The sequence below is a fragment of the Ursus americanus genome, chromosome 9 (genome assembly GCF_024610735.1).
Source record: "Ursus americanus isolate L20-20 chromosome 9, mUrsAme1.1.p, whole genome shotgun sequence".
Taxonomy (NCBI): Eukaryota; Metazoa; Chordata; class Mammalia; order Carnivora; family Ursidae; genus Ursus; species Ursus americanus.
In genome coordinates this window covers 4,961,583-4,989,529 of record NC_142135.1, presented here as the reverse complement: position 1 = coordinate 4,989,529, position 27,947 = coordinate 4,961,583, and the positions used below count along the sequence as shown (strand labels likewise).

The following is a 27,947-nucleotide window of genomic DNA, read 5'->3' as shown; positions in this document are numbered from 1 at the left end:
CACCTTCTCCACGTCCCTGCCTTTGCAATTTATGGCCCTTCCACTTGCAAACACTCAGGAATACTTCTGGTGTCACACTGTTCTCCCCTTCCACCGATTTCAAGCCTATTGTGAAATGGGATGTGAATAAAACAAAGTGAAATAGAGGTAAAATGAACCATGAACACATCAGTCTCCGCTGGCTCATTGAGCTTATGGCTGGGGGCGACACTGCACTGTGAATATACTAATAGAAGGTTCTGTTGACAGGCTCGTGTTTGTTGTACGTGTGTGTGTGATAAGCAGAGGAGATGTAGAGCAAAGCACCATTGCTAGAGTCACAGCTGGAGTTTGGGTGACATCATTTAGGAGCTGTGTGATTTTGAATACACAACTTCTCTGAACATATGTCTGTATTTGTAAAATGATGATAAAAAAAAAAAAGGACCTGCTATGACATCTGCTTCCAGGAAAGATGGAGTAGACATACTTTCCCCATCCTTCCCACCATGACTAAAACCTCCAGACAGCATGTATAGAACAAACAAAAGATTTTTACAGATGAAGAAGAAAGCAAACAGTCTATGGACCTCAAGGTCCAGATAAAGACATGCTGGTGAGTTCTCTGCATTTTCTTTTTGCCTCGTAGACCCCAGAGAGAAGCCAACCACCCAGAAATTCTAATGGGTGCAGGACGACAACAACAAAAAAACCCGCCCCCCCCCCAAAATGCCTGCTTTTTCTAGTCAAAGGACAGAAAAGGGGCAGCCTAGCAAGATAGAAAACTCTTAGACAGTAGTAGCCGTACACAGCCACGAGACACAAAAATTGTGGCCTCACCTCCACACACACCTGCAAAGAGCAAGTGGGAGCCTCGATGTCCACCACTGCCAAGCTTTACCTAGCACCCTCCTCACCTGGCAAGAGAAGGTCTTTGAGTAGGGAGCCAGATTCAGATTTTCCTACTAATAGATGGTGATGAGAATCCCACCTTTTAAAAGTACAGACTATGGGGGGGGGGTCTGAGTTTCTAACCCCACCCAGCAGGAACGAGGGCACACATATGCTCAAATGATTGCTGACAAAGTTCAAGACCAATTCAATAGAGAAAAAGTAGGCTTCTCAATCAATGGTCCTGAAGCGACTGGATGTCCATAGGCAAAAACCAAACCCAAACCCAAACCAAACAAAAAGCTCAACTTCGATCTCATATTTTCTATGAAAATTAATTCAAAGTGGGTCATAATCTTACATGCAAACTGTAAAACTATGAAACCTTCGGGAAGAAAAATAAAAGGCGGCTTTAAAATCTAGGGATAATGGAGGAGTTCTTAACCTCAAAAGCACGATCCACACACACAAATAACTGATAAATTGGACTTCACCAAAGCTAACCACTCGTGGCCTGCAGTACGTGCCACTAAGAGGACTGTAAGACAAGCTACATGGTGAGAGAAAATACGTGCCGATCACAGGCAGTTGACTGTCATTATTTACGGATTCTGTACGTATGGATTCTTCTACTTGCTAACGCGTATCTACAACCTCAGGGGCTCCACGGTCACGCAGATGTGCTCCCAGATGGGTAAGTTCTGACTCCCCCGTGCACCTGTTTCACCTGAGCTCAAGCAAGACAACACTACCTTCTGTTTCTAGTTCGCATGCTGTAAACACATGTCCTCCACAGTCTATTTAGTGCTACTTTTTTTTGTATTTTTGTGTTTTTTATTGGTGACTCTGTTATTTAAAATGGCCCGTAGTGTAGAGTTGAAGTCCTGCCCCGTGTCCCTAAATGTAGGACACCAGTAGAGACAACAGTCTGTTAGATGAGCTGCACTCAGGCCTGAGGTCTAGTGCCACTGGCATGAGTTCAATGCTAGTGGATCAAAGATAGATTAGGTAGGTAGGTAGGTAGGTAGATAGATAGATAGATAGATAGATAGATAGATAGATAGATGATGGATGGATAGATGATGGATGGATAGATGATAGATGACAGATACATAGAGACATAGATGGATGACAGATGATAGATACATTGATGGATAGATAGATAGATAGATAGATAGATAGATAGATGATAGATGATGGATGGATGGATGGACAGATAGATGATAGATAAATGGATGGATAGATAGATCGATGATAGATAAATGGATGGATAGAAAGACAGATAGATAGCACTGCTGTAAACAGAAACACACCTAAAACAAGGTTACGTATTGATCAGTTGATGAACATGTCATGACAAAAGCTCCCAGCCCCTCACTCTACGTTTCCTCGGGAGTGATGGCTCGTTACACAGAGGCAGTTTACTCCCACCGTGAAATCCGTGGGGGAAGCACGATCACAAATCAGCTCACATATCTGTGTGAGGGAGACTGAGGCAGGGGGGGACACCCTGTCTGTAGGAGACACCTGCTCCTTCGCGGCCACTAATTACCCCTGTGCAGAAAGGATGACTGTGCAAGCAGAGAAAGACAATTATCATATGGTTTCTCTCATCTATGGGACATAAGAAGTAGGAAGATCGGTAGGAGAAGAAAGGGAAGAAGAAAGGGGGTGGTAATCAGAAGGGGGAATGAAGCATGAGAGACTAAGGACTCTGGGAAACAAACTGAGGGCGTCAGAGGGGAGGGGGGTGGGGGAATGGGATAGACCGGTGATGGGTAGTAAGGAGGGCACGTATTGCATGGTGCACTGGGTGTTATACGCAACTAATGAATCATCGAACTTTACGTCAGAAACCAGGGATGTACTGTATGGTGACTAACATAATATAATAAAAAAACATTAAAAAAAAAAGAAAGGTTGACTGCGTATTGCTAGGTCTTTTGGGTTTTCAAGGGAAGACAGGAATTTGGATTTTTTTTTTTAAAGATTTTATTTATTTATTCTACAGAGATAGAGACAGCCAGCGAGAGAGGGAACACAAGCAGGGGGAGTGGGAGAGGAAGAAGCAGGCTCATAGCGGAGGAGCCCGATGTGGGGCTCGATCCCATAACGCCAGGATCACGCCCTGAGCCGAAGGCAGATGCTTAACCGCTGTGCCACCCAGGCGCCCTGGAATTTGGATTTTTAACAGAACATCTTTAAAACGTGAAATGTTGCTTCATAAATTAACGACAGCGACAGGAGCAATAACAGCGACAGCAGAACAATGAGGGGCAGCCACCGTGGCCACCACATTCACAATCAAGCTTGGTGTCGACAGAATGGCGAACTTGCTGGCAAACTCCCCACACGCCAATCCTTGGCAAACGCTGATGGATACAAATACCAGACGTCACTTCTGGTGTTTCTTTAATAAAAAGACCCATGTGTTCCCATAATTTCATCATCAGAGGAAGAGATGTAAATCCCACCACCACCACCACCAGTTTTAATATTCTAATGGCTTCTTCTCTGAACACAAAATGGGTCACTCCCTGCCAGAGGCGATATATCACTTTTCTATCAGGCGGTGCTTAGAGCAGTTATCGCTTTGTGCAAGCCTTATTCAGCATCGTTTGCCAGGGCCTGGACCAGGAACTTCCACGTATGCAATCCTGTTGCAGCCTCTATGAATCCTCTGTGAGAGAAAGCAACGTCTCAGGTGTTACCCAGAGAAGACAATGGAAATACCGAACTACTTACCCAGTAGCAAAGGGCAGCCAGCATTCTAATTCAGAGATAAATGTATTTTTAAAATTGAGTTACCCTATGTTCCAGCAATTGCACTACTGGGTATTTACCCCAAGGATACAGATGTAGTGAAGAGAAGGGCCATATGCACCCCAATGTTCATAGCAGCATTGTCCACAATAGCTAAATCGTGGAAGGAGCTGAGATGCCCTTTAACAGATGACTGGATTAGGAAGATGTAGTCCATATATACAATGGGATATTACTCAGCCATCAAAAAGAACGATTTCTCAACATTTGCAGCAACATGGACGGGACTGGAGGAGATAATGCTAAGTGAAATAAGTCAAGCAGAGAAAGACAATTATCATATGGTTTCACTCATTTATGGAACATAAGAAGTAGGAAGATCGGTAGGAGAAGAAAGGGATAAAGAAAGGGGGGTGATCAGAAGGGGGAATGAAGCATGAGAGACTATGGACTCTGGGAAACAAACTGAGGGCTTCAGGGGGGAGGGGGGTGGGGGAATGGGATAGACCGGTGATGGGTAGTAAGGAGGGCACGTATTGCGTGGTGCACTGGGTGCTATACGCAAGTAATGAATCATGGAACTTTACATCAAAAACTAAGGATATACTGTATGGAGACTAACATAATAAAAAAATTATTATAAAAAATAAAAATAAAATAAAAAATTTTTGCCTGCGACACCTCATAGGAATCACATTTTATTGCATACATTAAAACCTTTTATACCCAATTCCAAAGCACTGTCTGAGTTCTTATTCCTTTTAAGCACTTGACGTTGCTGAGTCTTACTTCAAGGAATCAGTCATCATTTTGAACTTCGGATGCGTTACAGGCACGGGTTGAAAGAAATAAGTTTCAATTAGACTGGCCCAACTGGGTTCTGCCCTGATTAAACAGAATGCTTAAACCCCTTTAAGAATTCTCTTTTATCTGACATGAATTTCTGCCAGGTCATAAATCCATAAACCATGTGTCCTACCTGACATACATGATATCATTTGATCCCTGCAGGAAACCTTTGATACCCTTACTATGATTTCCATCTTAAAGATGAGAGAACCACCCCCCAGAGATGAAAAGATTTGTCCAAGTTCACGCATTCAGTAAGTAATATTAACACATCTCCAGGCATGACCTCATTGTTTCACACATGGATCTCCTTTAACCATTTTAAATCCACCTTCTTCTAGCTGGGGTCATTCACGAGGACATTGTGAAGAAGGGAGCAGTTAACTCAAGTCCTTGGAGGGTGAACAAGGGGTGAGGGAATGAGTTGCCGTCAGGATGGAAGAAGGAAGCGGAAACCAGGAGGTAGAAACCTTCAGACAGTGTGCCAGCACATTTGTCTCGATTTGCACATGACTCCTTTTGGGATATAAATACATACAGTCATTTTTTACCTTATGGGCTTCCATCTGTAAGAGTGGCATCAACTACGCCCTTTATATAATGAGGTAGGCAGAATAATGCCCCTTCCAAAGACAGTTACGTCCTCTTCTCCAGAACCCGTAACAGAGAATTACGTTTGCAGGTGGCATTAAGGTTGCCGAACACCTGGCCTTGAAATGAGATTATTCTGCATTACCCAGGTACACCCAGTGTAACCACAAGGATCCTTCCAAATGGAAGGAGGTAGAAGAGAGAGTAACAGGGTAACGCAATGTGAGAAAGACCCTACCAGCTGCTGTAGCCTTCCCAGGTGGCAGGTGCCATCAGCCCCAAGATGCAGGTGGCCTACATGCACTGGAAAAGACAAAGAGACAAATTCTTCCCTAGAACCTCCACAAAGGAATACAGTCCCTGCAACACCCAGATTTTAGCCTAGTGAGAGCCATTTCAGACTTCTGACCCCCAGACTTGTTAGATTTTAAATTTATGTTGTTTTGAGCCACTTAGTTTGTAGGAATTTATTATAGCAAACTAATGGATACAGGCTTTCAAATTTCTTCCTCGTGACAGAGCTCATGGGCAGCAGTGACTACCCCTATGTTAACAATATATAGACTGACTCAGAGAGGTTAGGTAATTTTCCTACAGTCACATGGTTAGTTAATGGAAAGTTTGGGGTTTAAAATGTAGGGCCATTTGACTAAACCAAACTCTTATTTGGTGGTCTGGGGGGGGGCAAACCCAGGTGTTTTAAACTTCATTAGGCTCCCTTCAACTTCCCCATCATTATTATCACCAGGAGTCCAATCACATTCTCCCTCTGATCACTAATGTATTTCCCTTTGTTTTCTCAAAAGCACCTTCAGAATAAGAATGCTATCTTTTGCTTCTTTTGTATTCCTTAGAGCTCTTAGCACTGTATAAGGAGAGAAAAGCATCTAATAAACATTTGTTCTTGGTTGATTATAGAAGTATCCACCACCAGCAGCTGCTGGAGGAGGAAAACCATGTCCTATTCATCTCTGTATTTCCAGCAACTAACATGGTGCTCGCACACAGTTGGCATTCCATCAGTGTCAGAGGAATGAAAGAAAGAAGGGAAGGAAGAGAGAAAAAAAGAAAAAGAAAGATCGATGGATCTTTCCAATAACAGAGACTCCTTCAAAAACCATGGGGTTATACAATCCACTCCCAACATCTACAGTTCTGTGAGTGACTAAGAATCCACATGCAATTTTTATGAAACAAAACTAGAAATGATATTCTACATGGGAATACAGAGATCTATGATATTTTGTTATAATCACTTTCATATCAGGCATGTTATGAAATAACCACTCTGACCCAGAGACAGGTGACATGACCTAAAGCACAAATCACTGTATTTGCAAAAGGGTCAAAACTGAGACTCTGGAGTCAGAACGCCTAGGTCCCAAAGCCAAACAGGCAAACCTCAAATAATAACTTCCTTCTCTGAGCCTCATTCCTCACAGGTGATGCTATCTGCCCCAGCCTCACAGAACCATCATGAGCTACAAACAGGATGTGGGCGTATGGCCCTTAGTATGAAGCTCAACCTTTAGTATGTCGATAAAGAGAAAATATTGTTGTTACTATTACCTAAGACATGTGGAACAGACATCATGCCGCAGCTGTGATCTCAATCTATCCAAGCTCATGGCTGGGGTGAAGCTGGGGGAAAGGTGATGGCTTGGGTGGGACAAGGTTCAGAGACGCCTGTGGCACACAGGACTTGATAACACAAAATGGCGGACACCAGAAGTAATACTCTGCTCTGACATGGCTGTGCCCACATGGCTAAGAAGAAAACCCTCTTTCTTTGAGTGTCCTGAGACAATATAGCATAGTGGTTATGAGTGTGAACTCTGGAACTCTGCCCTGACTGTGATCTAACTTGACCATGGAAGACCCACTGGTTCCAAGGCAGAACTCTCTATCTAACAGGGAAGAAAGGGTAGTCGTGCCAGTAAGAGAGGCCTTGGTGTTCTAAAAAATTAACTAAAAAAAGGAAAAAAAAAGACCCAGGAAATGACCAATATATTTTACTGTACACTCATAGGCTGACTCATCTGTTCTGACAGTGTCCACCCACCATAACAGGACTACAAGCCACTCTGTTGGATTTTATTGGCCTCAATAGCAAATAATGAGATACTTTTTCAAGAAGATATTTATAAATGGCACTACAGATAAAGGGCTGGTATCCAAGACCTATAAAGAACTTCTCAAACTCAACTCCCCAAAAAACAAATAATCAAGTCAAAAAATGGGCAGAAGATATGAACACTTAATGAAGACATACTAATGGCTAACAGACACATGAAAAAATGTTCAACATCATTAGCCATCAGGGAAATTCAAATCAAAACCACATTGAGATACCACCTTATGCCAGTTAGAATGGCAAAAATTGACAAGGCAGGAAACAACAAATGTTAGAGAGGATGTGGAGAAAGGGGATCCCTCTTAAACTGTTGGTGGGAATGCAAGTTGGTACAGCCACTTTGGAAAACAGTGTGGAGGTCCCTCAAAAAGTTAAAAATAGAGCTACCCTATGACCCAGCAATTGCACTACTGGGTATTTACCCCAAAGATACAGATGTAGTGAAGAGAAGGGCCATATGCACCCCAAAGTTCATAGCAGCATTGTCCACAATAGCTAAATTGTGGAAGGAGCCTAGATGCCCTTCAACAGATGACTGGATTAAGAAGATGTGGTCCATATATACAATGGAATATTACTCAGCCATCAGAAAGAACGATTACCCAACATTTGCAGCAACATGGACAGGACTGGAGGAGATTCTGCTAAGTGAAATAAGTTAAGCAGAGAAAAACAATTATCATATGGTTTCACTTATTTGTGGAACATAAGGAATAAATAGCAGGGAGGGCATTAGGAGAAGGAAGGGAAAAATGAAAGGAGGGAAAAAGAGGGGGAGACCAATCAGAGAGACTATGGACTCTGGGAAGCAAACTGAGGATTTCAGAGGGGAGGGGATGGGGGGATGAGTTAGCCCGGTGATGGGTATTAAGGAGGGCACATATTGCATGGAGCACTGGGTGTTATATGTAACTAATGAATCATGGAACACTAAATCAAAAACTAATGATGACTAATATAATTAAAATACATATATATATATAAAATAAAATAAGAAGAAAAGTCCATTCTAATATTTCAGCAAAATTTGCCTGGTTACTTTGATATGATCAAAACATAATGATTATAATAATTCAGTCAGATTCCACCGATGTTAAGGGGATTACTTTTCTCATTCCTTCATTCCCATCTCCTTGCTCATCCAGAGGGGCCTGTAAGACACTCACACTCTGACCTGTCTGCTCAATGGTCATAGTCCCCTCCTTCCTTACAAAGCAAAAAACAGTTTTTGCCAGAGAAAGAAACATGCCAAGCTAAAAATACTCACCGCTCCTGACTCCCTTGCAGCTAGGAGAGATCGTGTGATCCTCTCTTGGCTAATGAGAAAAAAACATGCATTGCCAGATGGAGCAAAGAGGAATACTTTTAAAGGAGAAGTCTTGGGTTTCATGACCCACGGGCTGTCTGTCCCTTCTCTGACTGTCGTCCCCTGACTTGATACATAAAGAAAATACCAGTGGGCATTAAAACAGCCATGTTTTGGCCATGAGGATAAAAGCCACATGAAAACGATGACAGAGCAGAAAGACAGAAGAAGTCTGAGTTCTTCGTGTCCTTGGTGACATGGCAGTATGGTCTATTTCAGGATTTCTTGTGACATCTTGTAATTTTTAAGCCAGGATTAGTCATCTGTCTGATCATTTGAAGCCAAACACAATCCTGATGGATGGAATCTGATTCCAGACCTCACTGGGGCCGCATTTACCATGGAGGAAAACTCAGAAGCAGCAATATCGGCAACCTGATTTCTCTCACTATCTTTTCTCTTGGATAGAAAGCTGAGCTTTTCCTTGCAAAAGAGCCATTAAAATCTAAGAATCCAGGTTAGACTTTTGGGTAGAAACAAAGCAGATATTTCTGTCCACTGGAGTTTAAAGCTGCTTCTTCAGGGGAAAGGGTCTTCTCCGCAAAGCTGAACCCAGCTCATTGTAATGCGTTCTCCAACAGGGTTTAGGTCTAAAGCCCCAGGTGACAATCGAGCGCCTTCAGCTTTACTCGATGGGTATGCTGTGAATCTATAAGGATGTCCTGAAAACTTCAGGGACACACGTGGTCAAAGGTTGAACTGCCAATCCCTGCATCCTTTCCAACTGTGAAGGAGACACACCCTCTGCGGTTCTGTTTCATGTCTAGTGCTATGTGGCAGCCACACCAACAGAGACCACATTTATTTTTCATGAGAGCTCTTTGAATTGTATATTACATTCCCACTTACAGATCTGGAAATAAGATCTTCCAAAAGCCCCTCAGTTTCCTAGCACAAATAGACAGATCAGGACTTAGCCAGAGATCCCAGGGTAGCCCTCTGCACAGACCTACGGTGAGGTTGCTTGCTTGCTCTTGCTCCTGCTCTCTTTCTCTCTCGTAATAACAGAACTGAGTTGCAGGCACTTAATATTTGTTGAATCAAATCATTTCTAAATTAAATGTCTGTAAAAATACATACACAGTTACTGCATTTTTCATGGTGTTTCCCCCACCAGGCAGTGGTATGCCAACAGTATACAACTTCATGGTTTTCGACCTCAAAGTTGGTAGCTTGAAACTGGCCGTGGTGGGAGTATTTACACCATGGAAATCAACAAATGTCATGATGCACTTTTTTTGAGCCACTTTTTAAACATTTTTCAGTACGTCACTGCACCCCTCACGAACACCACTCCATCCTTTTAACCAAAGGAAATACAGAGCCCATGCAGATTAAGTAAGGGGGCAATTTGGAACAGTTCTAAGAAAGTCACTGTTAGGTAGGACTCCAACTGTTGAGCCCTCAGGAGAAATCTATTTCATTGCTTTGAGATGCCTCATTGAAAAAAGCTATACTCATTAAGCTCCTGGGATAATTCTGTGAGCAGGAGAAGAATGACCTTTGCAAGAGGCTTGCCGTGTGAGTGTAGATTCCAAAGTCTGAACAAAGTAGCTATACCTCTCCCCCCATTCTCCCCTCTTCTTACTCACATCAAAACAAAGCAAACCCATAGTAGCAATAACAGCAATGATGATGCTTTTTGTCCAACTTAAGACAATTTAAACTCTCTGCACTTCCTTTTTTTCATTTGCAAATGGGGATGGTCAGTTACCTTCTGGAGTTGATAGAGACAGAAATCAGAATCAAGGTGCAGAGCAACACTGGGCTTTAATAAATGGTGGGTATTATTTTTACATATCAGCCTGATTTGTTGGTGAACTCCCATCCCTATTCACCAGAGTAGGAGGCTCAAGGAGCTCAAATCAGCAATGCAAGTAGCCCAGTTGGAGATGCCACGTATAAAAAATGAGGTTGCCGGGCGCCGAAACGCTGCAAAGTGTCTCTCCATCCCAGCATCCCCCTCTGCTGTTGTGATTCACACTCCCTGGTGAACCTGTTGTTCCTAGCTAATGAGTCAACCCAGATGGGGTTTCTAATTTGCATGAGTGGCCGCGTGTCAGTGTTGCTCTCTGAAAAGTTGCTGGTGTCAGTCTCCAGGTCAGCCAGAAAAGAACCATTTGCAGGGAAAATGAAGACTCCCTCTTAGCAGCGCATAGAGTGGGATTCCATCACAAGCTACCTGGGACATCGTGCATCTTCAACAGGGGCCAGGTCTCTTCTCTTTTGATAGGAAGTAGCCCTGGGTTTTCTTTGCATTTGTGTGGCTTGATTAAATGAGGTGAGGTAGAAACAGGCTTTTAAGCTTCCCGCACAGCTTGCAATGACATGGGTAATTTAAAACCTCAGACCAGAAAATCTGCCGTGCAAAATCACACTGTGACAGGGGTCTCTGAAGAAAGAATTTTTCTAATTGGCAAGACCATATCCAACACCCAGTTCCAAGCAGCTGGAGGGAGAGGACAGGTCTTTCATGTGGAGCGATCAAAAGGGTGGTATGAACATGCACTGGGAAACCCAAGGCCTTGGCTTTCGCCTCCGACAGACTGGGCGTTAAATACCGGATTCTCCACTTATGAGTGGCGTGTGGCCTTCGGCAATCCATGCTCCTTCTCCGAGCACTGGTGCTCTCATCTTAGAAGTCAATGGCTGTGAGGAACCAATGGGACGCTACAGGTGAAGTGCCTGGCGTGGTGCATGAGACGCCATAAACACCAGTTCCTTCTAAAATGTAGTCGGGCCTATTCTCATCATTAGGACCAGATGTTGCGAGTGGGAAGTCGACCTAGAATGGGGGGAAAGGATCCCCATGTCCACCCAGCTAGTTCGCAGAGTCCATTGAAGAACACAAGACTGCTAATTCTGGCCCATCGTCTAATCCATTATACTAATACACTCGGACATAATTTAATTCTACAGCATTGATATTAAGTGATAAGAAAAGACACTCTATAAGCAGATGGATAAATTATCTTCTTGCTGCTTTGGGAGACCCCATAAATACTGACAATAACAACTGCAACATCAGAGCAAGAGTGAAGGAAGCCGCCCGTCCTTGCAAACCAACCCTGAGTCAGGCCCCACATCAGGTGCTGTCCATGTGACGTGAGCTTTTACCTGGACAGTATTCAGGAAGGATGGTCGTTACCTCCTCCAGGCTTCCGATATGGAAGCTGAAGTTCCAAAAAATCAGACCTCGCTCACAGACTTACAGAGCATAAAAACACGTGGCATGCAAGAAGAAGCCCCAAAGATACAAAAGTAGTCTTCAAACTGGGGTCTGCTCATACATACTGGCCAGCAACAAAGGTGGCTGGGGTACCATGGGTCATAATAGCACGAAGAGTTCAAGCATTAAGTCATACCTGGGGGCGCCTGGGTGGCTCAGTCAGTTAAGCATCTGACTTTAGCTCAGGTCGTGATCTCAGGGTCCTGGGATCAAGCCCGCATGGGGCTCCTCGCTCAGCGGGAGTCTGCTTGTCCCTCTGCCCCTTCCCCCGCTCATGCTCATGCTCTCTCAAAGAAAGAAATAAATCCCTTTAAAATATAAAAAAAAAAAAATAAGATAAAAAAGTCATACCAGTAGGAGATAATGCTAAGTGAAATAAGTCAAGCAGAGAAAGACAATTATCATATGGTTTCTCTCATCTATGGAACATAAGAACTAGGATGATCAGTAGGGGAAGAAAGGGATAAAGAAAGGGGGGTAATCAGAAGGGGGAATGAAACATGAGAGACTATGGACTATGAGAAACAAACTGAGGGCCTCAGAGGGGAGGGGGGTGGGGGAATGGGATAGACCGGTGATGGGTAGTAAGGAGGGCACGTATTGCATGGTGCACTGGGTGTTATACGCAAGTAATGAATCATCAAGCCTTACATCGGAAACCGGGGATGTACTGTATGGTGACTAACATAATATAATAAAAAATCATTTAAAAAAAAAAAGAAATTTATAGCTCTTTAAAAACAAAAAAACAAAAAAAAAAGTCATACCAGTGACAGTGATGGAAAAAGCCACCGCCAATCTTTTGACTTCACATTCTCGCTACTTAGTTACGGTCAACTGAACTGAACAACGTGGGGACAAGGCCCCACAACAGAGGTTGAGGGCCCAGAAAAATGACAATACGGTCCCCACCCTCAGGGAGCTTACAGCCTCGTAGAGAACAAACGAACTTCACAGCTAGTAATTATAACCCTAAGGAGGCTCTTGGAGTTTGCAAGAGGATGAGATAAACGGCAAGGTTAGGTCAGAGGAGAAAGCTAGTGCCTCGGTGGGAGGCAGGGGGGAATGAAAACCAGTCCTTAAAAGATCGTAGAGTGTGCAGCAGGGATCTCTCACGTCAAGGACCAGGAATGTGAGCAGGGAGGTCAAGGCCAGGAATGACAGCACAGCGGCCGGAGCAGAAGACGGTATCTTTGATGTCACCCCTTCGCATCAGGGCCCTGTGGTGCTGCTGGCCTTGGGGAACAAGGCTGGGACGGCGTCCCACAGACCCAGACTCCCCCGAGAACCACGGTGCACTTCCGTAGTTTTAGACTGCAGGCTGCGACCCAGAGCACGGCGGAGATGCTGGTAGCCAGAGATGCTCTCTAATGGAATTTTGTACACACTACGTATTGCTATGCCTGAGTTCACCTGACTGGTCCAGAGTCTGACCCATTTGACAAATGTAAGTTAGTACTGATGAAGCTCCCATGCCATCTGGGCTCACCCTTGAAGATGGGGTAGGTCTAGGCCATAATGGCATTTGAGGTAGAAGGAAAGCTTGGAAAAATGCAGAGGGGTGGTGCCCGGAGACGTGTGTAGGGATAGTGGGGAGCTGAGTTTGGCCGGGGTACAGGATGGGGAATGAGGAACTACAAATAGATATTTCTTTCCCAAATATTTATCCTAGTATCTGGTACTGTGTAAACAGATGGCCCACACAAAGGATTAAGTGTTGTGGTTAAAGGCACCAACTGTGAAATGGAACAGAACTTTGTTAAGAGTCAGATTCATCCCCTCCCAGCTGTGTGACTTCAGGAAAGTTACTTAACCTCTCTGAACTACCATTTTCTCCTTTGTAACATGCAGATAAACAATTAAGCCCAATACACAGGGTTGAGTGAGCGTGACATAAAAACAGTTCAGCACAGCACAGAGTAAGTCTCCAGTGATCATTAACTGATTAATGGATGTATTGCCATTATTATGCTGATAAAGAAAGTCTTCATGGAAGGCATTGTGCTACCCTGGGGAGGTACGGTCTTCAGAGTGAAACCCGCGTTTGAATCCTGCCTCTGCCACCTTCCAGGTGTGTGACATGAAGAAAATCATTCCAGCTCTCTGAGCGTCAGTTCCTTTACTTGTCAAAGACGGATAAGTATGCCCATCTGGTAGGTCCGCTGTAAGGAGTCCGAGGCAGCATTTGCTAGGTGCCCGCACACACCCGTACTCAGGAAACACAAGAGGCTCTGGGCCTCCCTGTGGATGACACCACCGTCTGTCTACCTTGCCTCCTCTCTCAGGCAATGTAGCATGAGCCACGTTTCTCATCCAGGCGATGAGGGTGGGTGAAGCAGGCCACTGAGGCCAGCATGAAAGCAGCTAGATAGGGGGCTGACAGACAGACACACCTGCCAACTGTCCTCTGGAAGGAAGAATCCCTGACCAGTTTCCAGCCCCTTCCATCAGAATGCGTCTCTTCTGAGAAGAAACTGTCACAGCCCTGGTTAGGCTTCTTCCCTCAGCCCTGTCTCTTAATTGCTGTTGGATATGGAAACTGCCACTACTTGAAGGCGGCCTGGAGATTTCAAGGGTTTTCCTCATCTGCGTAAAAATTCCCCATTTCCTCATCAATCAAATCTTTATTTCTGCAAAACTGTTCAGACCGAACAACAAAGACGTCCCCCAGCTCCATCTAACGCAGAGATGTGCTCTGTAATTACGGCGGACGGTGTGGACACCGCTGAGGGTCGCGTGCTTCTGCCATGCACTGCTGGCCTGCAGGTGCATGGAGCGGGGTGGGGGGGCCTGGGCTTGGCCGGACATGGGGGAGCAGCAGGTCCGCCCCCCAGCATGGCTGCGAGGCTCCAGGGACGCGGCGGAACAGGATTCCGTGCGACCAGCCCCAGGGACGGTATCAGCATTAAGCCTGAAAAAGCCCAGGCCGGTGCTAAGAAGACCTGGGTCAGGGAGTTGGACAGATTCATGGCACCATCTAAATGCTCAGGGAATTGCCCAGAAGGAAGAAAGGGAAAAGTCCCCAATGCCGAAGAGAAGAATTAGGGACTGCTTCACAGAGCTGTATGGGGCGGAACCCAGGAAAGCCGGCGTGAATGTGGGACCTAGCCTGCCCTTGGATGGCTTTCTCCCCCTGACGGATTCGTCTCTTCAAGCTCGCTCTCTGTCTCTCTTCCTTTGTGTCTCTCTGTGTCTCTCTTTCTTGCTCGCTCTCTGACACACACACACACACACACACACACACACACTCTTCTCTGTCTATAGAGTGAGGGTGTCCACTCTTAGGCAGCCAGGCACCAGCTCCTCATTTTTATTAACGATGGCCTTTTCTTATGTTTCCCCCTTCCCTGTAATCAAGGTGCTAGGAGTTCAAAGCTCCAGCGGCTGGTTTATGTGGTTCCCGGCAATGACCCTCCAGCGGACAGCGATCCACGACTCGTCCTGCAAGGCCAGAACGTGAGCAGCCGCAGGCCCCTCAACCTTCAGGCCCATAGCAGGTGTGCAGAGAATACTCACTGCCCCGCCACAATCTCAACGCTTCCTGTTCAAGGGTGCTGCCCTTTCCAAATAAAATTAGTACAATCACTAGCTCCCAAGCACTGATCTTGGCACATGCCACTGCTCAGTCCTGGAGGACACCTTTTCCATAGGCTTCAGTGAACCACCTAAGTATGGCCACGTTCATTTTATTAATGAAAGAAACAGGTTCACAGAGGTTAAGTGGCTTTCCCAAGGCTCTGCTGCTAACGATTAACAGAACGGGCATTCGGGGCAGTTCTGTCATCCTCGAAGCCCATGCTCTGTCCTTGCCTCCCCACCCCACATCTTCTTAGCAGGACTTATATTCTGGGGTTTCAGGCAATCAATCATCTCCATGGTGAGCTGTCAGCCTCTCTCAATAAATCTCTCATTCTCATTCCTGTGTCCTTAGCATGCCATGCAAAGTCAGTGCTAGAAGTGTTTTCTGACTTCACACAGAGACCCCAAACCATAAAGTGCTGAGTAATGAAAGACTTCGATCATAAATGCATTAGTTGAAGAAAGAAATACACCGCCTCCTTTGGCACGCATTTCGTCAGGCATACAAGGTACTAACTGAGGGTCTCTGGGCATTTTAATCAATAATGTGAAAATGCCAGTTTATGCTATCATGCAACGTGGGAAGAAATAAAATGGCTCTACTAGCTTTAGGATGACAGAGAGTAGTGTCATTTCTTTTCCAAACGCAGGTCTAAAAGTAAGCATTATTCCAGAATACATATGAGAAAAGAGGTTCAGAGACATTGACAGACTTCCCCAAGGTCACACAGCAAACATACAGGGGAGCTGAGATTTTAAACCAAGGTTTATCAGACTCTTTGAACTCCAGAAAGTTCTTCCAAAGATAAGACAACACAGTCAATCCTGAGTAACCTCACATTGATGACAAATTAGTGGATATCTGAAAAAAGTCTTTACTCTCTAGTGACCTATCATTTTCTGGCTAGCTGGGTTTCCACTTCTCTCATAGCAGGCTGGGTTAAAGCTGGGATAAAAAAAAAAACCTAGCAGAATCTGGGCAGGGCCCCACACAACTCCCAAGACAGTCAGGGTCCCTGGTATGTTGCCATGGGATTCCTCTGGGAGACCAAAGTCAAAAGTCTTTTAGAAGCATGGCTACCCCCAACTCACATGTGGCCTCCAGCAAGTCACCCAGTGTCCCCAGGCCTCTCTGTCTGGATGTTCAAAATAAGGAGATTGAACTAAAAAATTCTGAAGCCCAGACTTAATTCCTGTTCCAAGCTGACCAAGGAACCTTCTGCAGTGCTTAGAACCAGTCTTTAAATTCCCAGGAAGCCTGAGAGCCATGTTTCCATGCTTATTTGCAAGAAAAAGTGGAAAGGGGGCGCCTGGGTGGCACAGCAGTTAAGCGTCTGCCTTCGGCTCAGGGCGTGATCCCGGCGTTCTGGGATCGAGCCCCACATCAGGCTCCTCTGCTATGAGCCTGCTTCTTCCTCTCCCACTCCCCCTGCTTGTGTTCCCTCTCTCGCCAGCTGTCTCTATCTCTGTCAAATAAATAAATAAAATCTTTAAAAAAAAGAAAAAGAAAAAGTGAAAAGGACAGGTGCAACTAAGAGACTGTCCACTGGTCTTCTGGTTAATGATGCTCTCGGTGGGGAGGTGGCCAACCTCAGATTTGCACTTGGACTGCCTGGCTCGTAGTCTGAGGCTCAAGCACCACATCCCCTGGAACCCAGGTGAGCTCCCTGCACTAGCCCAAGATTGACCCTTCTGGTCTGCAAGGAGAGGGTACTTCTGTGAGCCAATGCCTGTGGCCCACAGTTCTCCCTGCTTCCAGCTTTCCAATGATGCTGCCATTCTCAGAGACTCATATGGGCCTTTCTCTCTGGCCAGGACAAAAACGATTGTGCTTGCTACCACCCATTCCTTTAACCTGGCTCCTCGCAAGACACCAGGGATATGAGAACTGTGTTTTCAAGGGAAGTAGGAGCTCAAAAAGAAACATATGACGAAAAGAGTGATTTCCCTCTCATCCCCGGTGAAGAGATCAGCAAAAGTGTGGCGGGCAGAAGAGCCTGGCCGCTTAGATGACTTGTTTCAGGAGTTCCAAGCACACCCATGAGGTGCTGCAGGGGGACAGTGAGTGTGTGTGTGTGTGGGGGGGGGGCAGAGGGCAGTCTCTGCTCCTGCTATAATGTGCTGTGGTTTTGCACCCGCCTCCTGTTCTTGCACACCACCGTACCTTTGCACACATGCCACCACCCCTCCTTGGGATGCCAGCCTCAAACATTCGGGGAATTGCCCTCACAGGTCAGGACTCAGCTCAAAGCCTCCCTCCCTGACACCTGCAGAGTGGGCCCCACCTGTCCCCATCCTCTGCTCTCTAAGTGTCTTTGCATGGAGGACTCTGCCTCCCCACCACCCACCTGCCTCCTGGGCAGTCTGTCCCCATTAGAATCCTATCTTCCAGCTCCTTCCTGCTTCCCCCAGCCATCCTGTCCCTCCCCAGGGATTAGAAAGGGATTAACGCAGGCATTTTATCTGTTAAACCCAAGCCCCCGGCTGTGAGCTCCTTGCCAGAAGAACCTGTACCTTATTGATTTCCACAGACTGCTTCCTCAACCTGTTTATTTGAGGGCTGAGTGAATGACTTAATCCTGAGTCACTCTGGGGCCAGAAGCTGACCACTTCTTTCTTGATCCTGACCTCCACCTCACTCTGGCAATACTTCACATCACCCAGAGTTTGGGCGACAGCAAATGGCTGTAGATATTCGAAAATATTCATTCACTCAACTTTTAGTAAATAATCAGAAAAAAAACATGATTCAATGAACGCAAGAGAATCTTGTTTTTGTTTAAGCTGCTGACAGTAGGTACATGTATCTATTTCATGCAGAGAGGTCTGTAAGTTTCTAAAAGTTCAGTAATGGTTTTGAGGAACAGGCCTTGTGTTTCTCTGCATTTTCTAATTTACATAAATGAATATGCATTTTTGTGCAACAGGATGCATGTAATGTGGACCGTGGGAGGTTCCCCACAAAGCACTAGACAGGACTTAGAGTCCAAGGTGGTCTTCTGAGCCCCAGTTTACAAACTGGTCCAAACTGGTCCTCATGGTGAAAATGCCCTGTCCCAGAGCCATGGTTAGGAGTCCATGAAGCCAGATGGGCCCCCGTGCCAGCCGCCCAGCACAGAGCCCCAGCACCAGGTGACACACAACCCAGGGGCCACCAGAGCTCAGTGGAGGTCATGTTACATTGCAGCCACACGGAGTATTTTAAATGATTTCTTGCCCACTGTCCCCCTTCCACCTCCTACTGTTTGTGCAATGTGTTGTGTGTATTTTTAAAAACCTCAAACAATCATAAGGATGTTAGTGGCTCTGTGGCAGTAATTCAGATTTGATACAATTGCACTGTGTTTACTAAATTAAGTAAACATATATTTTACATGTAAACAATGTGGACCGCTGGCCACTTCAGCTCTATTTATTGCTTTGCTGCCCTGAAGCCAGGAGGTCAGGGACCAGCTGGAGTCAGGAACAGAGACACCAAACATCTCCACCATGCTTCCAGCGTTTCAGGAAACAGCGGAAGGGGTGGTGGAGCCTAGGCGAGTGCACTGAGCTTTGACAGAACGGGGCCCGGCCGCATTTAAACAGTGATGAGAGCGTTTCATCGGCTGAGCGTGGCAGCCTCGCAGTTAAAACTAGAACAATCTGAAGGCAATTCCTCTCTGCTCCGTGTTACAGGAGAGCCTCCCCCACTCACCCCTCCCACCACACCCCTCAGGTAGGCCCCCTGGTACCCTCGGCAGGGCTGGTCTCCAAGGAAAGGGATCCTTGGCTTCCAGTCCAGACGCAGGGGACGCGTGGGTGGAGGCTGTGCCTTGTTCCCGCCACCGTCCAGCCCGGCCTGCAGGGCGCCTGGCTCCTCGATTTGATTTCCTCACAGCTAACCTGTGATCTCTGGGAGCCGGGCCCAATTCATCATTTGGGGATGGGCAGGAAGCCCTAAGAACTCCTTTCCTCTCACTTGCAGCCCTTCGCTGGGACCTTGACCAGCTGGCCACGGAGAGCAGGCCACGGGGCCCTGGGACAGCAAGGGCAGTTCACGCTCACATGCAGAGCGTCTCTGCCCCCGGGTGCAGGCAGCACCACCCAACCCGCCCTCCGTACTGCCACCGCCAGAGAGCCTCTTCTGAAATAATAATGCCGCGGGAACAAAGGGAAAGACGACAGAGCCGTGACAGGCACCGAGCCCTTGCCTAGCCGCCAGCTCTGTGCTGAGCCTCCTGGCGACGCCCTACATCCTACAGGAGCCCTGTCCACGTAGCCACTAAGGTCTCACTGTGTCATGCTATGATCCCTACCATCGCCCACAAATAGGATCGGGCACAGCTCCAGGGTGGGGGATGTGTCAGGGTCACACAGCCGGAGAGCAAACCCAAGGGTTTGGGCGCCAGGATTCCCGCCCCCGCTCACTGTTTATATCTGGGACTGAGCACCCGACCATGAAGCTGTTCTGCTTTCAGAGACGCTCCCAACGGGGTGGCACCCACGTCCCTTTGCCGGGCACTTAGGGTCCTTGTGAGCTGGCCCTTCTGCACGCATCCCCTCCTCACCTTCTGCATGCCACGCATGTTCCATCCCCAGCCCCAAGCCCGGCTCTGCCCAGATGTCATCATGCCATTTTACATCCACTCTCCCCGGAAGGGATGGGTGAGGCTCACTTCCTGACATCCATAAACGACCATGCCCTCTTTTAGGCTCTCTTGGTCCCTGCATCAGCCCCGTCCCCCAGGGCTCCATTATCCCACAAGACTGAGCACTTCCCCAGGACAGGGACATGGTCTCACTGTTTAAATTCTCCCTCTGTCCCCAGCACTTGGGAGAGAGCCTGACAAAGTACTCAAAAGGTGCTGGGTACCATGTGTCTGCCCAAAGAAAGCACGAGCAGGGCCTCAGGCAGACACCGGCACCCTGCATCTGTGGCAGGGTCAGCCTCAGTCACCAAATTTGGAAGTGACCCAAGCATCTGTCCACCAACGGACGGATGGATGCACAAAATGCGGTCCATCCACGCAATGGGATGTTATTCAGCCTTAGGGAGGAAGGCGATTCTGACGTCTGCTCCAACCCCGATGAGCGCTGAAGACACGGACTGAAATGAGCCGTGCATGAGAGAGCCCACACTGGGTGATGCCACTAGCAAGATGCCCCAGCCACCAAGTGCAGGGACACAGAGGTGGAGGGTGGTGCCAGCGCCTGGGGGAGGGGCGGGGAGCTGGCGGTTAAGGAGTCTGCGGCTTCAGGTGCGGAAGAGGAAAGCGATCTGGACACAATGGCACGGATGGGTGCACAGCGAAGTGAATGCTCTTAAAGCCACAGACAGCATCCTTAAAAATGGAGAAAAGGGTACATTTTTATCGTGTATTTTACCACAATTTGTTTAAAACGGGAGAAAATGCAAGCCTCTTCTGACCCCGCTCCACTGCCCTTCAACATGGCTGGGCGCGTGTCTCCTGCTATCGAGCCCCTCCTGTCCCCAAAACAAAAACATAGTGTCTCAGCCCAGCACCGGGCCCGTCTCTGCAGGGAGGGTATGAAGCTCTCTGAGGAAGGGCAGGAAAGGGGTGCTCATGATACACCCTCCATCTGGAAACTTCTAACGAGCTCCTGCTGTGCTCTACACACTGTTAGAGGCGCTGGGCGTGCCGCGATCCCAGACGCTCTTGGTGACCTCAAGCCAGCAGACAGGACAGGCACTCTCCCTGTCTTCGACGCTGCCGTGAATCACCATTAAGAACACCCACTGGGTGCTAAGATCTCCGTATTTCTTCACCTCTGACCCCTGCAACACCGTGAAATAGGTTATGATACAGAGAAATCAGGTCGACTGAGCTCAGAGACATCACAGCAGCACCCCGCGTTCCAGCGAGGCAGGGCCATGATCAATCCCGAGCACCCGGGAGCGGGCTGATCCAGGCCCCAGTGACAGATGGCGACCTGGGAGCAGAGACATACAGTGACTCTTCGGGTACCGCCTAGCCATTTAGGACCTGGCCTAGAACCGCCTCAGCTCACGGTCAGCGGGAACACCCACCCCTTCTCTGACCTCAAATTCACACGCCAGCTACAAAGAGACAAGAGGCACAGCCTCCTTTCAGATCGGAGAAAGGGGTGGTGCTTTAATCTGTGCTTGTGACAAGGAGCCCTTCCGGTGACTTTAAAGCATCCTCGGTACTCCAGCTGTTCTTAGAACACAGCTGTGTAGACCCCTGGGAGAGAGGAGGGCATCGGAGAGGGTGGCTGAGCAGGAGACTGTGACACTCAGAGAGACTTCATTTTTAGCACAGGGAGGTGGATAATCAAGGAATCACTTGGGGGAAGGAACACAAGAAAGGAGCAGAACCAGGGTCCTTCCCCAAAGCCCAGAGTCCCCAGTTCCTCATGACAGGGTTCAGGTATACCTGTTTGCCCATCTGTGTAATCGAGCATGCATGAGTATCCACAAACATGCCCACACACAGTCATATGTGCTCACAAATATGCATGTGCACAGACACGCCTGCACACAGCCACACGTGACCACAGACATGCCGGCGCAAGCCACACGTGACCACAGACATGCATGCGCACAGCCACACGTGACCACAGACATGCATGCGCACAGCCACACGTGACCACAGACATGCATGCGCACAGCCACACGCCTGCACAGCCACATGTGACCATAAACGTGTCTGCACACAGCCTCCTGTACTCACAAATATGCATGTGCACAGACACACGTGACCACAAACATGCATGCACACAGCCACACCTGCACACAGCCACACGTGACCACAGACATGCCTGCACATAGCCACGTGACCACAGACATGCATGCGCACAGCCACACGCCTGCACAGCCACATGTGACCATAAACGTGTCTGCACACAGCCTCCTGTACTCACAAATATGCATGTGCACAGACACACGTGACCACAAACATGCATGCACACAGCCACACCTGCACACAGCCACACGTGACCACAGCCACACCTGCACACAGCCACACGTGACCACAGACATGCCTGCACACAGCCACGTGACCACAGACGTGCCTGCACACAGCCACACGTGACCACAGACACACCTGCACACAGCCACACATGACCACAAACATGCATGCACATAGACACGCCTGCACACAGCCACACATGACCACAGACATGCCTGCACACAGCCACACATGCACGCACAGCCACATGCTTCCACAAACGTGCCCACGGAATTCAGAAGCGACCACCACAAAGTCTATGCGTGTTTATAGACCAGTATCATCTTCTTCCTTAAGTTCTTGCTGCAACAGACGCGCACTGGCTCCCAAAGTCTGCATGCGTTTCCTTCCTTGAAGAGTTGGGCCCCCGACCACTAGTTTTAGAAGCCGAGAGGGTGTGTCCTGAGAAGGTTCTGGGAGAAACCCGGGATGGAGGGCTGGGAAGGAGAGGGAGACTTCCCCGCCCACTGCAGGGCTTTCTGACCCCAGAGCGGGCCATGGAGGGAACTGACTCTCATGGTGCCCTGGGTTTTCGGTCTCGGGATGTGCAGGCAAGAAGGAACATGAGGCATGATTCTGCTGGATCCTTCCTCAGCCACCACGAGCAGCCACACCAAGGCAAGGACACCCTGACCTCAGCTTCCCAAGCACACAGCTCAATCTCCAGGACCACAGGTGGGCCTTAGAGGGGCCTCGGGGCTCCAGAGCTAACTCCATCCCACCAATGCCTTCTGTTTACGGCCCCCAGGCCTGACCCGAAGCTGCAGGAACTTTGCTTACCTCCCAGGCTGAGCCTCGGCACGCACGGGGAAATGAGTGTGCCGGGGCCAGTCTCCACTATGAGACCAGCTCTAGCACCTCTTACCCTGTGTTCTCACCGGCCAACGTTCAAAGGGTAAGACTGCTTATCTTCCACCACGCGAGCCTCCCGGAATGCTCTGCTCTTCCTTGCCCTTGACCATGCCCTAATCATTCTGCTACCTCCCGACCCGGACCACTGTGTCCCCTGGAACTCTCATTTCATGATCAGCAAAAGCCCTGAAACGTTCCCTGTGTCTCCTTGTTGTGTGAAAGCCTGCGCTCCCCGAGGACGGGCTCCCTCAAGCCCTTGGCAGTGGGCACCAGTTTCTTAAAATCTCATCTGCACACCACTGGGCTCAGAGGTGACGTCTGGGAGTTCCTGGCTCCCGTGGCCACTTTCAGACCACTGGGGCCCCAGCCCCTTGTCCAAGCGTTACCTGTGAACCCATGCCACTTAGGTGTCTCTCCCCATCCTGCCTATCCCTGCTGTCCACAGACCTTCTCCTGGGACCTGGGGCAGCTGGCTCACCCACCGTGTGCCTCTCTGGTCCACAGCTACTCTCCTGGTGTAGGGCAGGATATCAGATCCCCCGGACCCCTGAGTTCCTCATTGCTAGAGACCACCTCTCCTCTATCCCATCTCTACAATTCTGTCACACTCTGTCATTGTAATAACACAAATTCCTCAATACCCGAAGCACCTCCACCTGCATTCCTTCCCAGACCACAAACCCCTGCCCCCTTGCTTGTTCAATAAGCAGCTACACGAACATGGTCATATTCTCGAATCCCTACTCGGCGGCCTCCCGTGGAAGCCAGACCCCTGCTCTGCTTGAAGGGAGTGAAGGAAAGGGGTTGGGTGGAAAAGGAGGGGTGGGTTTTCATTTAGGGGAGTGGCTGGTTCCCCTGGCTGTTAGATGGGAGCCTGGCTGGCTCAATCAGAAAAACATGCCAACTCTTGATCTTGGGGTCGTGAATTCAAGCCCCACATTGGGTGTAAAGATTACTAAATAATAATAATAATAATAATAATAATAATAATAATAATAATAATAATACAGTTAAATAAAAATAAAATGCCAGTGCACCATGTCTCTCCCCATTATTCCGTCTATGTATGAAGCACACAGTTGCCGTGTACTCACGGCCTGTCTGGTGGTACCCTCAGTGCTGAGGTCCACCAGCAAGGCAAACAGATAAAACCCCTGTCCTGGCGCGGCTTCCCTTTCCGGGCAGGACAGGCTGGTGATGGCTAGTAAGGAGGGCACGTATTGCATGGTGCACTGGGTGTTATACGCAACTAATGAATCATAGAACTTTACATCAAAAACCAGGGATGTACTGTATGGTGACTAACATAATATAATAAAAAATACTAAAAGAAAAGAAAGAAAGAATGCAGATGTCACAGAGGAGTTACTTCCGTGGTTTGCTGGGGGGCAGAGGCAGGAAGCTGCAGGTGTGAAGGAAGGGTAACTAGAGAAGGTCATCTGAGCAGACTTAATGGGAGGTGGGAAATTACATACCGGGAAGAATGTTCCAGATAGAGGGGAGTGTCCCAAGGGCCCCAGGGGGCCATGTAGGAGGAAGAGGACAATGGCTGGAGTGGCCAGAGGGTCAGGAAGGGCCTCATGGGACATCACCAGGACTTGGGCTTCTGTCCTGAGAGAAGCGGGGAGTCAAGTCCTTGGGAAGTTTGGTGCAGGGAAGTGCCACTCCCTGGCTCAGCTTCTAAAAGGACACTCTGGCTGCTGTACTGACAACACAGGGAGAGTGGGGACAGGGAGGCCCCTGAGAGAGCAGGGCGCGGCAATGGCAGGCTCTATGACAGCGGACATGGCTTGCACTGGAATGGCCCCAGTGAGGACGGTGGGGAGAGCAGCCGGATCTGGGGTACTGGTGCCTGTAAGTCAAAGGCATTGTCTGAGGGACAAGAAGGATAGGGAGAGTCACAACAGCAGACGGGTCAAGAATGACTCTGAGGTTCAGTCCGTGTGGTCACCTGTAGTTCTCAAAGGCAGACTGCCCAATGTGCCGCGGCGGGCGAGCCTCACTAGAGCACAGAGGCCACGCATGATCTGACACCCCTCACCTTCTAGCAGCCACGGTGACCTTGGTGTGTTTTCTGGACTAGGTGTTTCCTGCCTGGGACCTCATCCCTTCTGCCTGCCCCTCCTTTGACCTCATTCTTCTCACTCAAATTTAGCTATTTTTAAAAGTAATCTTCAAGTCTCCTCAGCCTCTGCTGAGCCCTAATCTAAACCAGGTGTCACCTGTCCTGCTCCTATGGCCACCTGCTCTCTATATCATAGCATGCAGTTCAAGCTGAATCATCTACTTAGCAAAGGGCTTAGGTTGAATGGCCATCTCTCCCACCGGACCCATGTATTCATGAGAACAGGGACTGTTCTACTTGCGTCATAACCATAAACATGGCTAGACCTGTCTCAACTACACAGTAGACAATAAATACCACTGTAGTGTTCCAGAACTCGGTGAGGTGGGCCAAAATATTTCAACCCAAGTCATCCACTTACCCTCAAGCTTTAACTGAGCCCTGAGGGGCAAGCCTGGGAAGTAGGAATTGAGAGGACCCGGATGCCAGGCCCTTACAGTACAAGAGGGAGGTGACCGGCATAAGTGGTAGAACGAAGGGCAGCTTGAAGGAGGCTCCTGACCCAGGCCGAGCCATCAGTGTCCCGAGACAGGTGGCATCTGAGAAGACCTGAGGAAATCTGGGCAGGAGCTAGAAGGGAGAACATCACAGGCAGAAAGGACGCTCCAAGCAGGAGAGGGGGCAGGTGCAAAGCTCAGAGAGGTAGTAGCCTGCATGCCTTCAAGTAAGATTTTCTGCTTTATACTTTGTTGAAGGCTGTTTGCTCATGTGTAAAATAGGAAAGATAATATCTGCTTCTCCAGGATAATTAAATGAAACGTTGTAGATAAATGTCTGGCTCCATCCCTAGGATACAGCAGGGGCTAAACACGAGCTGGTTCATTTTTTTTTTTTTCCTATGACCTATTTGATACAGGCATGATGACAGGAAGAGCAAAGGAACAAATGAATGAATATGTGGATAGATGGGTGGATAAGCTCAACAGAGGCGTGTCTGGGACCCGTAGAAGCAATCCTTTCTGCAGGCTAAGACATACAAAGTAGAGACAGCCATGCAAATCATGTGCAGCTGACTGGAACAACCTGGGGGCTGGGGGACTCTGACCCCCGTGCAGTCGAAAATCCACCTGCTACTTACGACTTCTGCTAAAACTAACTGCCAGCAGCCCAGTGTTGACTGGAAGCCTTCCTGATAACACAGTGGCTGAACACATATGGTGTATGTTACATGTATTATAGACAGCACTCTGAGAATAAAGCAAGCCAGAGAAAAAGAAAATATTATTAATAACATCATTAAGAAAATGGGTGCCTGGGTGGCTCAGTCAGTGAAGCCTCTGCCTTGGGCTCAGGTTGGGATCCAGGCTCCCGGGATTGAGCCTCACATGGGGATCCCTGCTCAGGGGGGAGTCTGCTTCTCCCTCCGCCCCTCCCGCCAGCTCGTGTTCTCTCTCTCTGATTAATACATAAAAAATATTTTATAAAAAAAAGGAAGGGAAAATACATTTACAGCACTGTACTGTACAAATCCGTGTTTCATCAGGCAGACCTGATGAAGAGTCTCTGAGTTGGAGATCTGCATGTTGAGGCATGATCTCAGGAACACCCCCATGGGGGAGCGAGGAAGGTAGGACTGGAGGGCGGGAGAGATGGATGGAGCTGTAAGTGCAACAGGAGATTCGGTCAAACCATGGCCAGCCCAGAACCTGGGATGGTCCATCAGAGATGCCCCTGATCAGGGCAAGGGGGACAGACCTTTGCAGCGCTCATCAACCAGCCACAGGATGTCAACAGCCCCAGAGCAGGGGGAGGGGTTGCATGCAACTTTGGGCAAGGTGGAGACTTCCTGTGGATGTAACCCTCCTGAGGAGGGACCCAGCTGCAGGTGCCCAGCAGCGTGTAACCAGCTGGACAGCTAGAGACCCCCGGGCAGCAGGTGCCCAGCCACACGGCTAGAGGTCCCCAGGCAGCAGGTCACAGCATCCGCTACGGGAGGGGACTTGCAGCAGTGCTTTGAAAGAGTGAAGGGAAGAACATTCCAGACACTAGGAACAGCCAGCACAAAGGTTGTACTGCAGGATCATGTCCGGCACAATCAAGGAGCTACAGAGACCCCTCTGTGGCAGGCAGGACATGAAAGAGGGGAGAATAAGTATCCGTCCCACGGACTCTGGCTCCATTCACAGAAAACTGAAGAGCTCTTGGAGAGCTGGAGCAAAGGAGCATCACTTTAGAAGGACCGTCAGGCCTCTATATTGTGGGGGACCAGGGATGGCGAAGGGCGGCCTCAGGGAGACCAGACAGGGAAGACAATTGTATAAATTCAGACGGGACAGATGGTGGCTTGACCGGGGCATTTGCAGTAGGGGTGACAAATGTCATCTTCTGGATGCATTTTGAAGGCAGAGCCAACAGGATCTCTGGCTGCAGTGACATGAGGTGGGAGGCAGAGAGAAGCTGAGAATTGCTCTCTGATGTTAATCTCCACAACCAGAGGACGGAGTTGCCATTAACTGAGGTGGGGTGACTGACGGAAGGGGTTTGGGAGGGAGGGTGGGAGACCAGGCATTTGGTCTGGGTGTCCTTTGGACAGCGAGATGATAATGAGTCCCACTCATGCTGGGCAAGTCTGAAGTCTGGAAGAGGGAAGAGGTTGATGACATCAACGAGGGAGCCAGTGA

At 48.3% G+C, this 27,947-nt stretch overlaps 1 protein-coding gene across 1 annotated transcript in view; it reads right to left on the bottom strand.

The window, feature by feature from the left end:
• The window catches only part of FAM135B (family with sequence similarity 135 member B), a 178,952-nt gene that overhangs the window by 136,355 nt on the left and 14,650 nt on the right, over positions 1-27,947 (bottom strand). The window lies entirely within an intron of this gene.